This window comes from Medicago sativa, chromosome 4, assembly GCF_051527215.1.
Source record: "Medicago sativa cultivar Bolivia chromosome 4, Bolivia_mono, whole genome shotgun sequence".
Lineage (NCBI taxonomy): Eukaryota > Viridiplantae > Streptophyta > Magnoliopsida > Fabales > Fabaceae > Medicago > Medicago sativa.
The window spans coordinates 34,765,855-34,782,741 of NC_140752.1; the positions used below are offsets into that span (position 1 = coordinate 34,765,855).

At 32.1% G+C, this 16,887-nt stretch overlaps 1 long non-coding RNA gene and 1 pseudogene across 2 annotated transcripts; both read left to right on the forward strand.

Annotated features, from left to right (window-relative positions):
* Positions 1-2,199: 2,199 nt before the first annotated feature.
* On the forward strand, positions 2,200-2,874 carry LOC146928995 (uncharacterized). Its single transcript, XR_015005926.1, has 2 exons — positions 2,200-2,332; positions 2,455-2,874. It is a non-coding gene; the product is annotated as an uncharacterized LOC146928995 (long non-coding RNA).
* Positions 2,875-3,538: 664 nt separating this feature from the next.
* On the forward strand, positions 3,539-6,987 carry LOC146928996 (zingipain-2-like; annotated as a pseudogene). Its single transcript, XR_015007961.1, has 6 exons — positions 3,539-3,551; positions 3,868-3,998; positions 4,717-4,780; positions 5,514-5,749; positions 5,836-5,975; positions 6,442-6,987. The product of XR_015007961.1 is annotated as a zingipain-2-like (transcript).
* The last annotated feature ends 9,900 nt before the right edge of the window (positions 6,988-16,887 follow it).

Here is a 16,887-nt window from a genome sequence, read left to right on the forward strand (position 1 = left end):
ATTAATTATTTTAGTCTTGTGAATGTAAGAAGGAAATTTCCATGTTTCATGGTTTTAAAGTTCAAGGAAATATACTCATCAAACAACGCTTAAGTATTTGTCAAAAAAAAAAAAAAAAACGTTTAAGTAAATATTACGTCTTCCATTTTAAAATAAGCGTCTTCTTAATTACTTGTCAATTTGGTCGTTCTACGTTTGAAAAATTATATGTGAATGTTCTATCTTGGTTAGGAAATAGTTGTGTAATGACAACTAAATGTTTTGGTTATTATTTTTTCAAGTAAAGAAAGTGAATGAATGCTTTCAAGCAATTTTGTTGGCATGTATTGCGTCAATTTGGAAGCACCTCAATTATGTGGTAACTTTACAGTTTGATCTTGGATCAAGTCTAAAGTTAAGAGGACATGAATATTATGGAGACTTTAATACAGTCATAGATACTTTGCCGTTTTATGCTATTAACATGATGATGTGAGTTTGTTCACATATTCATCCTTTTTGTTTTTAGCGAATTTGGATTTGTATTGTATCGATGTATTTTATCAATTTGAATGAATAAATATCGTTTATTTTTGTAAAAAAAAAAAAAGTCTAAAGTTAAGAATTTTTTATACGATTTTAGGTAATGTAATAGAAAACCACTCAAATGTATTGGAGTGACTTTATCTACTTTGAACATTAAGTTTTCTTCTTGGTTTGGAGGTTCTGTTGTTTTGGCGTTGTTTATCTAATTGACAACTTTGTAATTTTCCAACATTCCTTGTGCTAGATTGTTAGTTTAAATGTATTATATTCTTGGTCTTTTAAAAAAAAGTGTCTTAATTATAATTTTTTCCCCAAATGTAAGTGTTATTCTATTTTCTTAATTTAATATTAGTTAATAATTTTATTACTATTTTTTATAAAATAAATTGCTATATTTAAATTGGAGCTAACAAATAATGTCAAACAACTATACCAAACTAGGAGTACCATTTACTCAAAATTCTCTTGAACTTCAAGAGAACAACAAATGATAGACAAAAGAAAACCTAGTTCCTTCAACAATTCAGATACATTCTATTTAAAATACCGAAACACCATCAAATTCAAACTTCAAAAATTTCACTAGAACAAACTGTCGGAAAGATGATATAACTTCATTACTAATATCTCTCTAAAGAGGTGTGCTATTTGAACAACTATTTATTTATTTTTTAAAGTGAAATTCCGTACCTTAAGTGGTACGTCTTCTACCATTCCATAAGGGCGAGCGATCTTTCCATCGGCTAATCCTACCTTTATTCGGGCCGGTTTTAACTTTAGTGTTGGCATCCTTTGGAAAGATGACAATGCTATGTATTGATACTTGATCTTAGATCGCATACTGTTGATTTCTTGTCCTTATTACAACGTCCCTTGAGATGGTTTCTCCTGCTCCTTTCTTCTTCCACCTCTACCACTCCTTTTAAATCTCTTCTGATACTCCTTATGTTGAAATAACTTCTTTAGCTTGGTTAATATATTTCAATTTAGCCTTTAAAAAAACATCAATAATAATTGGCATAACATAATAAACATTGTTCCTCTTAAAAAAATATATCTAAACATTGTTGATGAGGAGGACACGTATTTGACCGAGCAAAAGAAAAAGGAAACTTGCAGTGAAATATGTATTGGTAACATCACATCATGTGGAAAACATTTTGTACATGCTATATTCCTCGAAATGATTTTGCAATTCCGTGTTGAATTTTTAGTTCAAATAGTCAGAACAACTCAAAAAATCGAAGTCCCATTCCCACCAATCTAAGGGCCCCTATATAATCCAGTGTATGAAATGCTTTTTATTTTGACTAATGTGTATGAAATGGTAATGAATAGTAATTAAATCATATTATAATATATTTGCATATTTAAAGGAAAATGCTAGTTAAAGTCCCTGTATACTGTTTAAGGATCTTAATTGATAATTTTTTATTTGTATATCTAATTAATATATTTGAAAATTAAAGTATTTAAAAAAAATATTTTTTTATTTTAAAATTATTAAAAAGCGTTTTAGGATATTCGTTTGCAAGACCCTATTTTTAAAAAGCCAACATTGGTATACACCGTAAAATAACTTTAGTACAAGTGCCAAATAAATTAAATTAAAAAAATAATTGAAAGGAAAGCAACAACCACCGATCTTGGATTATATAAATTACCATATGTAATGAGTCCATTGTAGCAAGAATAATGGCTTCAAAGAAGTGCTATCTTATTTTGGTAGTTCTCTTTTTTTGTGTGTTGAGTTTCACATCAAAAGCATTAGCAAGGAACATTGCCAATGCTTCGGAACTTTATGCAAGTAAGTGAACTTCTCCACAATATCCATTTTGTTATTGCATTTACACAATATTATGGAGAAATTATTCATGTATAATTAAGTTTGTTCTTATATTAATATTTGGTATTTTTGTATGGTTTCAGATGAAATAGGCCTGAATAAGAAGAGACTCCTTGCCGATTGTAGGACACAGCCTTATGCTGCAAGATGCCACAATTATCCATGAATGATATGTGCGTGTTAGGTTGTACACCCTTCAGTCATTATTATAAGTAAAAATCAACATTTTAGATTTATTGATTAAATGATGTAGGTGGTCTATAATAAAGATCATATACATCGTTAATTGAATGAATCTAAAATATAAATTTGTGTTTATAATAGTGAGCGGAGGATGTATTAATTTTACCGTGAAATTGGTGGAAAAAATAAATAACGAGATGTTGTATTAAATATACTTGCTGTTAGTTTGCTCCAAAAAATAAAAATTGCTTGTTGTTTAGTTTGACTTATGTTCCATATATGTGTAACAGTCTCAGGATTAACATGAATTCTAAAAGCAACTTCTCCTTTTGGCCTTTATAAAATATGTATAATATATTTTTTTAAACTTCTATTATACACATTAAAGAGCCATGTGTTATGAAAAGTGAACATAAAATAGATGGGTGAGGACTTTTTTTTTCACACTCAGAACTTCAACATATTTACATAACATTTTGCGGAAATGCCGTTTTATATTTTAAAGGACAATATGTAAAATATGAGTAATAATTACTAATAAAGCTACAGAGCAAACGAACTAAATCACTAAGAAAAGTCCATAGGAAACAAACATGTGCAAGGGTCACCTTAAAAAATAATCATATATACCTACGAAAAATAACCAAAGTTTACCATAAATATTTGCATAACACCTTGTCAAAGATATAATGCCTACCGATATAATTCACAAAACTTATCACAAGTTAATAATTCAACAACCAAATAACACTTACACCGCCAAACTCCTAATACTACGACTCCTATGTGCCGGTGCAAATGATTTCAGAATTTGTTTTCCCTAATGCTAGCCAGTAACATCACAGTCCTCATGAGCTTAGCTCAGTTGGTATGGACAATGCATAATATATGCAAGGTTAAGAGTTCAAACCTCGACTACTTCCAAAAAAGCTAGTAACACCACAAATATTCCCACAAGGAATATGAAGTCTTCTTTAGACAGTCATGAGATTGAGAAGTATAACAATTCTAGTGTAGATAATAGAAAAGTAGTTGAAGTGAAACCAAAAGAAGATTAGTGAGCCCCATTCGCGGGATCTATTTTTAAAATGAATTTCACTAATATTACATTTATGTCTATCTCACAATAAATAAGAGTTAGGATCTCTCCACCACTTTGAATACAGTCTTCAACAACGTTAATAACTCCATTATCATCTATTAGCCAACGTTAATTACTCTTGTTTCAAATGGTTCCATTATCCTTCAGAAAATACAGCAACACTTTATTCCACTTTTACTGTTAGTTTATTTGTTAATGATATTGTGTACAGGTTTCTGTTTACCAAGACCAACACAAAAATGCAAGCATGGGATAGTTAAATACACAAGTAATGGGGCTCTTGGCAGAAAGATCGCAAGAAAGATTTTTGTATTTTCTGGAAAGTCAATCATGCATGCAATGGTTCATAATGGGGAGCAGTTTAAAATTTGAGTCCTGATAGGCATACCACCATAGGTGGCAATACCACTCCTACACCCTTCCTGTGTGGCAACTTTATTAATAATTTTTTTTGCCAAATCCATGTCATAAAAAAAAAGAGTTATGATAAATAAAAAAAGAAAACAACTGTAGCAAGAATCGGGCCATCTCTCTCTCTCTCTCTCTCTCTCTCTCTCTCTCTCTCTCTCTCTCTCTCTCTCTCTCTCTCTCTCTCATGCCATTTTCCTTTTCTCCCTCGCAGCCGTGATTACTCCATCGCAACACCTCGCGAGATTTCACCCTCGCCGCCGTCGATCTTTGATTCTCCCCTTTCACCCATTGTAGCACCCTCGCCGACAATCTCTCTTTGCTCTCTCTCGTCAGCGTTGTTCAACTCAAGTATATTCATTCATCTCCCTTTTGTTTGATTTGGTTGTTCAATCTGGTAATTTAGCCCTAGAGAATGCCTAAATAGAAGATGATAGGTGCTGTCTTTTTGGATCTGCTATAGTGATTTTTGTGGCTCGGCTCCTCTGTTAGCTATTGCAGGTGTTTTGTTGGTTAGCTTGTAGGATTGGTCTTTGTACATTTTGTTTTTTTGGCTTTTAAGTCCTTTCCTGTGGTTATTTTGGTTCTCTGCTATCTCTGTTTGCAGCAGGTTTCTTTTGTATTGTTTGCTTGTTTGTTTGTTCCTCTGCAGCCACTTTGCACTGCTGGGGCTGGTAATTTAGATCTGTGTATATTTACTATTCTTGCGGTATCTGGTAATTTATCTCGTCGGCGTTCCTCAATTTTGCGGTGATTCACTATTCTTGTTATTCATACACATTTATGGGTATATTGAAAATCTATTTTTTTGTTAAAATTTTTATTTGAGATTTTGGCAGTACTGAAGTTAAGAATGGGTTGAATTTTATGTTATGTGTGTTTATTGATGGAAAAAGTTTGTTTAATAGAGGCTATGGACATTCATTGGGTTAGTCTATAGCCAGTTTTGTGGGTCACAGAACAAAATAGGAATTCATTAGCGAGAAAGTTTAAGGTTCAATGGCTTATTATTATACATGAGGTTTCATGACAAAATATTATAGCATTGTTTGATCCATCTAATTAGTCTGACCTAGTGGAAAACAACTTTGATGGTTATTGTTGTATGCTGGGTTTTTTAGTCGATGCCGTTATCTTTGAGATCCGTTTGTTATACAATTTTTATGCTAATATATTATATTAATTAGTATCATTCTTTGTAGAGGCGGAACTTGTAATTTATTATGTATGTTTTCTGGTGGCACCTGGTCTTGGCTTGAAAACTCCTCTGGCAGCATCGACATCACAGTCAGCATCATCACAAAATTTTTAGAATGGATACGATTAAATAGGATAAATTTTAGAATGCCTCATAAAAATAACCTGGTTCCTTCATTTTTTTTCAGGAATATATATACTTTTCTGCAACTAACTGAGATCGTCTACACTTTTTTTCTTTTTAAAATAAAGGGAGCTGCTGGGCTTTTTCAACAATTGCTGCAGTTGAAGGGATTAACAAGATAGTCACAGGAGAGCTTGTTTCACTATCAGAACAAGAACTGGTTGACTGTGACAGAACAATTAATGCAAGTTGTGATTGCGGACTTATGGAATATGCCTTTGAGTTCATTATAAACAATGGTGGTATTGACATCAATGAGGATTATCCCTATCGTGGCGTTGATGGTAAATGTGATCAATACAAGGTTAGTTAGTCTTCATTTTTCCACTGCTTGTAATATTTCTCACTCCAATAATTACTAATAATTTTCTCTGCTGTATTGTCTCACAGAAAAATGCTAGAGTTGTTTCAATTGATGACTACGAACAGGTTCTGCCTATGATGAGTTGGCCTTGAAAAAGGCTGTAGCTAATCAGCCAATCAATGTTGCCATTGAAGCTGGTGGTAGGGAATTCCAGTTATATGTATCCGTAAGTTTCTTATTCTAACTTACTCGGTGCACCAGAGTAAACTAAAAGCTCCTAATCATGCACTACGAGTAGAAGGGAAAGAGTCGACACTAGTAATGCATACTAAAGCATAGAATTGTGCCTTATATTTAATCTAATCAGTACATATGTGAATTTGGCCTAATCTCTTTCAACTGTAAGTTAGATTGATATGTAATCATTTTGGCACATTCTTATTGGACTATGATTAACAACATAAGTATCTGGTAAGGGACACCTAAGAAGTTAGAAGTCAGAGGTTCGTGATTCAGCGTAACTACTAACTTATTATTGGACTATGATACTTGAATTATTATTGTTATTTATGCTATTCACAAGAATTTACAAGGCCTTCTGAAAGTATTGCTAGACTCTCTTGTACGTATCTATGTGAATTACTTTCTTTGTTTTCTGGCTTTAGGTATTATACTTATCACAACTTTTGCAGGGTATATTCACAGGAAAATGTGGGACAACATTAGACCATGGTGTTACCGCTGTTGGGTATGGAACAGAAAATGGAGTCGATTATTGGATAGTAAGGAATTCATGGGATAAGAGATGGGGAGAATCAGGCTATGTAAGAATGGAACGTAATCTAGCAACAAGCGTGAGAGGCAAATGTGGAATTGCAATGCAGTCTTCCTATCCCATAAAGAAGGGCCAAAATCCCCCAAATCCTGGACCATCTCCTCCTTCACCTGTGAACCCATCAACCGTTTGTAGTAGATATCACAGTTGTGCTTCAAGCACTACTTGTTGTTGTGTACTTGGAATCGAAAATCTTCGCATGTATATATTTTGCCTAAAACGATATTATTTACTCATGGGAAAAATAACTAGCCAAATATATGGTCTGTATGACCACATTTTTACACATGCGTGACCACTAATTTTTCATAAATTAGAACTTGTCCGTCCTTAGGCGTGATAAACTTGCCGATTGTAAAACAGGTTATTTATGGTTGGAAATGCTTTTAGTGCAGTGATCAAATGAGATCATGCGTTTGATTTGCCTAAAAAGAAATTATTTACATCTGGGAAATATAAACTAGCCAAATATATGGTATGTATGACCACATTTTTACAAATACGTGACCACTATTTTTTCATAAATTAGAACTTGTCCGTCTTTAGGCGTGATAAACTCGCCGATTGTAAAACATGTTATTTATTGTTGGAAATGCTTTTAGCGCAATGATCAAATTAGATTATGTGTTTGATTTGCCTAAAACAAGATTATTTATACATGGTAAAGATAAACTAGCCAAATATGTGTGACCACATTTTTTAATATGTGTGACCACTATTTTTTCAGAAATTAGAACTTGTCCGTCTTTAGGCGTGATAAACTCGCATATTGTAAAATAAGTTATTTATGGTTGTAAAGGCTTTTAGTGCAGTGATCAAATTAGATTATGTGTTTGATTTGCCTAAAACAAGATTATTTATACCTGGTAAAGATAAGCTAGGCAAATATATGGTATGTGTGACCACATTTTTTAATATGCGTGACCACTATTTTTTCAGAAATTAGACACGTGAAGGAAAAAAAGGTTAACCCTTTGTTAAAAAAAATGGATAAATGCTTCAAATATTTGGTTAGTTTGCAAGTTCCCGTCAAAACTTTGAAATTTCACACAACTTATCATCAATATTAGAAGACTCAAACCAAATCGCGCATAATCAATAGTTGTATCATAGTCTCACTAGTTACTACATTATGTACATTATGTCCCAAAACTACTTTACAAATTTTTTAGCAGTCAATAATCCTACATATATTCAACTAATTTTTCATTTGGCAATGAGAAAGCTTCAAATTATCCATAGTGATTTATCCTTGGCCAATGAGAACACTTTAAATTCTTCAGTGGTGTCAATACCTATTTGACTTTCTGTAGAGAAATCTTTGCCCATCAACAATTGAGTTTGCTTCGTTTTAACATAACCTGCATTAAACAAGAGAAAATTAAAACAATAAAGTGATAAACTACTCACCTAAACAAGTTAATATTTGGATTTTATATGAGAGCAATGCACAAAGCTTCCATTATCTAACAAACATAACCCAACAAGTTCAATGTTGAAAACAAATTGAAATAACACCAAAAGAAATTCAATATCACATATTGTCTTTACATCTAGCATAGTGAAAACAATAGCACACCACTTATCACAAACACACCTAAGAAAATCTCCAACATCATACTGTTACACCAAACTCATGATTTGTGACTGGTGGTAATAAAATGAGAGGTGAATGATATTTATTGTTTGACAGGCTTTAAGCAAACTAACCAAAAATGATTTGTCCTTAACCAATTATTAACAAAGGCGTATCCATATTTTTTTCATTACCAGTTTGTCTCCTTTCTTACTATTTCTTCACAAACATCATTCATTTTCAACCTAGTAACCCATATCTTAATTCATAACCTAATCTTGCAGAAATTTACCCAAAAACTTAAATTAAATAACTGTCTCATATCAATGTGTAACTCATATCAAATATGAAGAACAAATTTCAACACACATAAACATATAAAACCCTCAATGCAAACCCCTAATGTAGAAGTTAAAGAAATTTTTTGAGATGGAACTCACCTTCAAGAACAGAGACAGTCATGACGGTGAATCCAACCCCAAAAATTCTGACAAAATGCAGAGAGGGGAGGAGACAGTGTAGGTGTGGGTGATGTATGGAGTGGAGGTGAGAAAGTTGTTGGCAGAAATGAAACTAAGAGAGAGAACAAAGAAGGTTTGGAGATGAAACTGAACGAGAGAGAGAGAGAGAGAGAATGGGGATTTGTTTTTTTGTTTTAATATTTCCATGCCAGATCAGTTTCTTATTTTAATATTTTTTATTGCCAACTAAGGAGTGGTAGGAGGGTGTATCACCAAAAGGGTGTTCACCAATCTTTTTCCTAAAATTAAAAGAGATCAAATGACACACTATGGGAAATAGAAATTTACCACTGTATAAAGCCATTTACTCATTGTATGGATCTAACATTAGCCCAACTCTTAACCCCCATGAGCAAGGTGTCATCAGCAAACTGGAGATGCGATATAACAATTGATTAATTATTACGAAAACTATAACCCGTGAACATGTTAGCCGCTACCAAGGCTTCCATTAGCACGTGGTATCCTTCTGCTGCCAGGATAAATAAAAACGGAGAGAGGGTCCCCTTGGGCCAACCCCCTGTCATTTATTTTTCCGCGTTTTATTTTTCTGTTTTCAAAAATACCAAAAAAAATTCTAAAATCTAAAAATACGAAAAATATTTAGTCCTAGTTGAGTCATTTTATTTTTAGAGTCTAGTTTGTCATATAGTTTATTTTTCTTCGCTGTTACTAACAATAGTTTACTTTTTTGTTTGCATTTAGTTTATTTTTATTTTCAATTTGGTACTAACCATTTTCTTTTCTTTTCATTTAGGAACTAACATTTTAATTTTATTTTTATTTTTAGAGTCATGGTCTAGTTAGTATTAGGTCATTTAATAATAAGAGTCAGTCCATTTAAGTTTGCATTTAGGATTATGATTAGAATTTAGTAATCATGATTGTCAAAAAAAGAATTTAGTAATCATAGGAATAGAGACATAATTAGCATTAGGTAATAACATTAGCTGCAGTCACACAACCACCTCTATCATTGCGTGATTCCTTTACTATGCTTAATAGTGACTGTGAACTTCCACATGGGGAGGCAATACTAGAAGACCAAGATACCTTTGTTGATTCATTGAATTTGTCTAACAATCCTCCTGAATCACACAAGGGGATATCCATTGAGAATGCTGACTTAGAACAAGGTCAGAAGTCAAAGACACCTATTTCAATTGAGAAAAGGCTCTCTGATCCACCTTTGATGATTAAGCCAACTGCCACCAGTGAATTGCTTCCCAGGCCTCTTCCTGTTCCTATTACTCAGTATGTTGAGTTGAGTGCTGATAAGAGGCCAGTCACTACACAAAGAAGCTCTAAAATACTAACAGAAGCTGCAGCGAAGAGTGTCCAAATATTGAAACAATTTTTTGGCGATATGGAGGATGAGGACTCTGAACATGGAATCCCCAAAACCTTGACAGCAGGTGCTGATAAGTATTTGGTTAGTGACATTGATACTGTTGGTAAAGCCAAGCGTGGCAGGAAAAGCAAAAAACAGAAAAGCCCTAAGTCTTTGGTTGAGGCAAATTCTGACCAGAATATGTCTCAGGATATTCTAGCTTCACACCTACCTGACACACAATTAGACCCTATGGTAAAACATCCTGAGAAGTTGGTAACTACATCCAAAGACTCCAACATTGCTCCCATTAGTGATGCTGCTTTAAGAAGTGTAGAAATCTTAAAAACACACTGGGGTGATATTTCATCGGATGATCAGGATCTGATAGATATGCAATATCAGAATTGTGATGATGGTGATAAGGACGATAAGTCATTTACTCCATTTACTCCATATGTTTCAAATACACAGAAGAAGAAAAATAGATTGCAGATTCCTAGAGGATCGATAAATACCCGTGCTAAGAGTGGAATATCTAAAGCTTATAAATCATGATATGCCTTGGTTTAGGCTTTAGTTTTATTCCATGTTCACTGTTTCTTTGCTTCTTTGGGCCTGTGTTTTAATGTAACATGTTACTATCCTTAGTAGCAGGGTGTGTTTTAGGCTACTTAGGAAGTGTTTTATCCTTAGAAGTGGTTTTAGGCTACTTGAGTATTGGCTTAGTCCCCCCAATATTGTACTTTTCCCTTTATTCTTTTATTGCATTTTTTTGGCTTTATCAAAAAAAAAAAAAATAGTAGTTATTTTAGATCAGTCTGCATTACATTTAGGAAATAAAAAGTTAAGTTACCACATATGAGTTAACCCCACCCTAAGTTTTTTTTTTTTTTTTTTTAAATCAAAGCACAACCTAAATTCTCTTGAGCTTGTGATTATTGTGTGAAATATGTAACCATGGAATCGACCAAGGAAGCACAAATACTGGCAAATAAAGAGGAAATTGAAGAACGAAACTAGGAGCACTTGATTTCACTATTCAATAAGGTGAAAGTAACAATATCCTTCGTGGAGAAACTTATAAAGGAACCAAGTTACCTTGAGTTTCATAAGGAAGTAGACCTCAAACAGCAGGAGCTACAGAAATCAAAACCAACTGGAAAAGAAGAGCAAATCAACGCTATTGAAGTAGGGGAAGACACTCTTGTTGGAGTAAGCCCTAATATCCAATCAAAATTGATTGGGTTTGGCTTTGTATCATGATATTGATATAAATATATATTGTGAATATATATAATAATAAGGCATTTCTTTATTGATTTTGTTATGTTTCAAAATAATAAAGTCCCTAGAATAGATAGTTCATGTAATGGAATATTAAGTGTGACTTAATCATGAGATTACATTACGTAAAGAACGCTATTCTTAAACATATCCATAGTCAAGCTTTAATATGAATTGGGATAATAATAAAGCATAAAGACTATTATGTATGTAGACTGATGACCGCATCTCATGGGTCATTGATATTGAGATATTAAGTCTATACATATGTATAAATATTAGGGGTAATATTTATACTGGATTGACCCACCGTGAGAATACTACATAGTATGTTATGAAAATGTCATAAGATATTCTCACAATGATAATAATGTATATCGCTCTTAGACCTGAAACCACTATGATCCCTAGATGTGGACTCAAGTGCTTTGTTGCCATTCTAACGTTGTCTGTAAAAGGATAACCATAACATTGGTTGATGGGTACTTGATGAATCATGCTGAGGGACATGAGTGTCCTAGATGGGATTTGTCCCTCCTCATAAACAGGAGATATATCTTTAGGCCTCTTGATGAAATATGACTGTAAAATTGCATGGCCATGCCGAACTAAGTCAATATAAGATATTGGACTTATTCGTTATTCAGTATATTTTGGAATCAAGAAATATAAATATTGATCTATACAAGGGTGACAATAACTATGCCTTGGGATCAATGAAGATATCGAGACAAAGGAGTAAATATACACATGAGTGTTATCATGGAAAGGTTTCGTCAGATCACTTGACATTCTTGTCACTTGGGTAGCAATGATGTGTTGCTAGATACCGCTCATTGTTTATAATATTAAATATTAGATTTAATATTATTGCCAACGTGACTAGAACCTATTGGGTCACACACAAAGAACAGTCAAAAGAGAAATATATAAGTATGACTTATATAAGGGGTGCGTTTAGTAAATAACGCTAATTAGTTAGCAAAATTACTAAACTCGTTGTTGGGCTTACTGAAGCCCAATAGTGAATTATGACTTGCAGAGCACACTAGAAGTTCTATAAATAGAACTCTGGTGCTGAAGTTTTAGGTTACACGTTTTGAAGCAACCCCTTTCTTCTCTGCACTTCCAATTCATTGGCTAGCACCGAGTTTTGGAGGAGCACTGTTCGTGTGGACTTACTAGAGGCTTTGCTGCTTTGCTTAGCTGTGATCGTGATTCAGAACAGAAACTATCGAGGTAACAATCGTATCACTGATTCATGTCAAATTCGTAATGATCCAAGGAAAGAAAATCGAAATTCTTCTTCTTCTTCTTCTTCTTCCGCTGTGTATGATATCTTTCGATTTTCCTTCAGTGGTATCAGAGCCAATTACGAAACCATGAATCAGATTGCTTTGTTACTGCTTTATGTTTTAATATGATTAAACATTTTGAATCGGAATTAAATAATAAAGAGAATTAAAATTGGCATCGTATCATGTTTTCTGTGCATGGCTTTTTGATTTGTTTGATGTTTCAGAAACCGTTTATGGTGAAGTATCGACATATCGATTATACATATCGACGGGAACATGATTGGAAACAAATCAAATTAGATTATCTTTTAAAATTGTTTTATGAGATAATAATATTTTCGCAAATATTTGATTTGCTAATATTTTGATAATCTATAAGGAATTAATTTGGAATGCAAATCCGTTAATAAAATAGAATATTAAGTGTTAATATTTTATTATTTAAATTTAAATATTAATTAAAATTGATTGATCAATATCATATATGTGATATATGATTTTAATACAACATCATTATATGTGATATATTGATGATATCATTCGTTCAATAGGTTTTATATAATTGATTGTGAATTTGTAGTCAACTCGTGAGATTGAGCTTCGAATACCGATTCTGGTGAAGCATCAAAGATCCGGTTGTCCATACTGAACAAACAATTGTTAAAACTATTGATGTTTGATTGTTGTATTAGGATACCTAACTATACAAGCGTTTTATTATTAGGGTTGTATCTTTTGATCAATTGTTTTCAAAGAGATTGTTGTGAATTTGAACAATTCGTGAGAGTGAGCTTCAATATCCGAATCTGGTGAAGCATCATAGATCCGGTTGTTCATGCTAAACAAACAATCCTTGAAAATATTTATGTTTAATTAATTTATTTAATTGGAGAAATGTAGTAAATTTAAAAGATCATGATTTTGAAAGAGTTTCAATATCAGATATGATTTTTGAATTTGGTAATAAAATATTTGCTTAATTTTAGCCCTGTAATTTGTTTTGGAAACAAATTGATTGCCTAAATAAAGCAGATTTAATTATAATAATTATTGAGTGTCAATATTACTATAATTAAGTAAATAAAAAATTCTACCTTTTGGATTGTTTTTCAAAAGTTGTTTGAAAGGTAATAAACGATCCTAAATTGATAGTTAATTTAAAAGATCGTGATTTGAAATAGTTTCAATGTCATATATGATTTTTTGAAATTATTTAATCGATTTGCATGACTTTAACTTGATTTGTTTATAATTTAAAAGAATCATGATTTGAAAGAGTTTCGATATCATATATGATCTTTTGGATTTGATCATAATATTTGCCGAAACGATTTGGGTGTTCATAAACGTGTCAAGTGTTGATGCGAAATACGCAATCTAGAATATTTTGGAACACAATCTGAGATATTTTGGTATGCAATCTAATATATTTTAGTACTTGATCTGAAATATATTTTGGTACATAATATAATATATTTTGGTACTCAATAAAATATATTTTGGTACATAATATGAGATATTTTTGTACTTAATATAATATATTTTTGTACTCAATATAATATATTTTGGTACTCAATTAAACCCCCAGCTAATCTGCGTAGTGTGATCATATGTCAAATTTTAATTTAATTTATTTAATTATAAGGTATAATTAATAATAATAAAAGTGTGTTTGTTATTATTATCATGTGAATGATTATGGCCTTAGTCCTTTTATTTTATTTCTTTTGAATTTTGAAATACGGCCTGCGTGTCGTGCCTCTCTTTTATATCTCTATTGTACATTCTCTTCTCATCCACTCCCTCGTATGTAAAACGAGTTTTCTTTCATATGTAATGTAAATAGAATACAAAGAAGTAATAGGGCTCATGACGTTAGGACAGTTCTGGAGGTCAAGCTTGGAGAAGCAAGGTCGTTTCTAGGATTAGTTTAGATTCTCTCATTGGCTTGAGAGAGTCATAGCGTTAGGATGACCATAATCATGTCACTTTTATTATTGTATAATCGTTATGCATGTTATGATTGGAGTGCGAATATATATGATATATAAGCCGTGGTGAGGTGAGATCAAACTTAATAAAAATCCTTCAATTCAAAATATTAAGTTTAATGCTTTCCAAAAGTTTAACACCCTTCAAGACTAATATCGAAATGTGTAGGTTTCGCCTCCGCGAGGTGCACTTTCTACACTAGTAAGTTGCGGTGCGGTAATCCAATTTACCCAAGTGTTATTCTTTTGGGTTTAACTTAACTAAATTAATTTTAATAAGATTAAAATAAATTTAGAAGCAATGTTTGGGAACATCTATATGATAGATTAGAGTAAGGAGTTATTCACTCAAATGATTTGAAAGTTGTATGAGATACAATTGGAAGGAGTTCCTACCTAAATAACTGAGTTTTGAGTACAGCCCCCGTTGACTTAAAGCAAGGTGAAATATGGATTTCAACCCACTAGAAAATCTTCCAACGGGATTTTCCGAATCAAGTGTTTTGAAGGTCATTTGATTTGAGTAAAATAGTGGGAGCGTATTTAATTAAAGACCTATTTAAATATGTTTTAAATCATGATACATTTATTTATTTTCTGTATTTAGAATTTCTTTAGCATATAAATTTTATTATACTGTTAAAAGTTCTTATGAAGAACAAAATTTTCAGAAAAGAGTTTCTGAATTGGTACAAAATTTAAGAATTGTTCTTAAGAATGAGAAAAACTGTATATTCTCGGGCAGTTATTTCCTAGCAACTTTCTATGTCTATATTTGAAAAACAACGCTTATCAGAAGCATTGGGTCAAATGAGTAGATATAGGATATCTCATAGTGGTAACGACGATGGAGAATGATATGATCATTCAACCTCAATGTTATAAGATGAATAGTTTAAGCCTATCAAGTAGATGTACATGGATAAGAATAAAATTCAAATTCTGTTTTTCTACCTTTGAAAGGTTAAACACGGTTGCAAAAAGGGGAAGCAAATATTTTAAAAGTTGAAAAACAAAAATTGCTCGTAGTTTTGAAAGGGTCAAAATATAAGATAGAAGTAAGACTTCTTATCTACCCATATAGTTATAGAAAGTTAAATTTCTACTTCTGCATCATAAGTATATGATAGTTGATGATTAATCTCATATTTGTTGAAATATAGAAAGTTTTAAAGAAGCAGAACATTAACTATAAGTGAAGTTCACCTACGTCTGGAATGGAACAAATTGTTTCATTGACTATAAGAGCTTATGCTTGGACTTAAACTTAACTTGATATGGAACCAAATAATTGTTATTAAATTCCATATAAAATAGAAACATTAAATCATAAATCTTGTATTGACAAGAGAAGGATTATGTAGTTGAATGATAGACAAATATTGTCCTATTGTCCTAATAATGTTTTCTATACAATGTGCTAATCAAGTAATGGATTTGAGTTCCATGATCTTGATAAGCTAGTCTATAACATATGAGAAAAGGATCAAATGAGATTTGAACCTTTTGTATATCATTGGCATCACTGTTTAGTACAAACAAGTGTGATTCACATTTCCAAAATCCATGGATATGGACTATTGGACTCATTTGATTTTATATCATTTGAAGGACGTGAGCCCCACTTTTCAAAATAGATTAATGCACCGGTCACCAACAAAGGTGAAAGGACACATAATTAATTTGAATTGATATACATATGAGATGTATATGGAGAACTAAACATATTTGCTAGATATTGTTTCTATACTTCATCTAACATTACTAAATCATTTAGTAGATAAGCAAAGTGTATTTGACACGATTCAAGAAAACTTTGAAATTGTTCAAAGATTTTAACAATGAAGTAAAAGGAATAAGTTTGAAAAGTATAAAGACTATACGAGTAAGTCGTGATGGTAAATGCTGGATTAATGAGTATAATGATTATTTATATCGCTTCATGTTTGACATGACTCGATCTAAAATAGTTTGATTATAACTCAATGACTCTTGAAATTAATTAAATTACAGTTATTCTTCACCCACAACAAAGTTCCAATTAAGTAATCATAAAGACACCATATTAGATATGGAGGTAAGAGTACCTAGTTTTGACTTTATGATAATTTCAGGTTATATGGTTTATTAGATAAACTAAACTTCGAATTTAATGAATGTATAATTGTGTAACTATCCTTAGGAAACTAAAGGATATTATTTTTTACATCTTCTTCTTTGACAAAATTTGTTTGTCGCTAGAACTGGAGTATTCCTTTTCAAGGAGTATGTCTCTACAGGAGCCAGTGGGAGTGATGTAG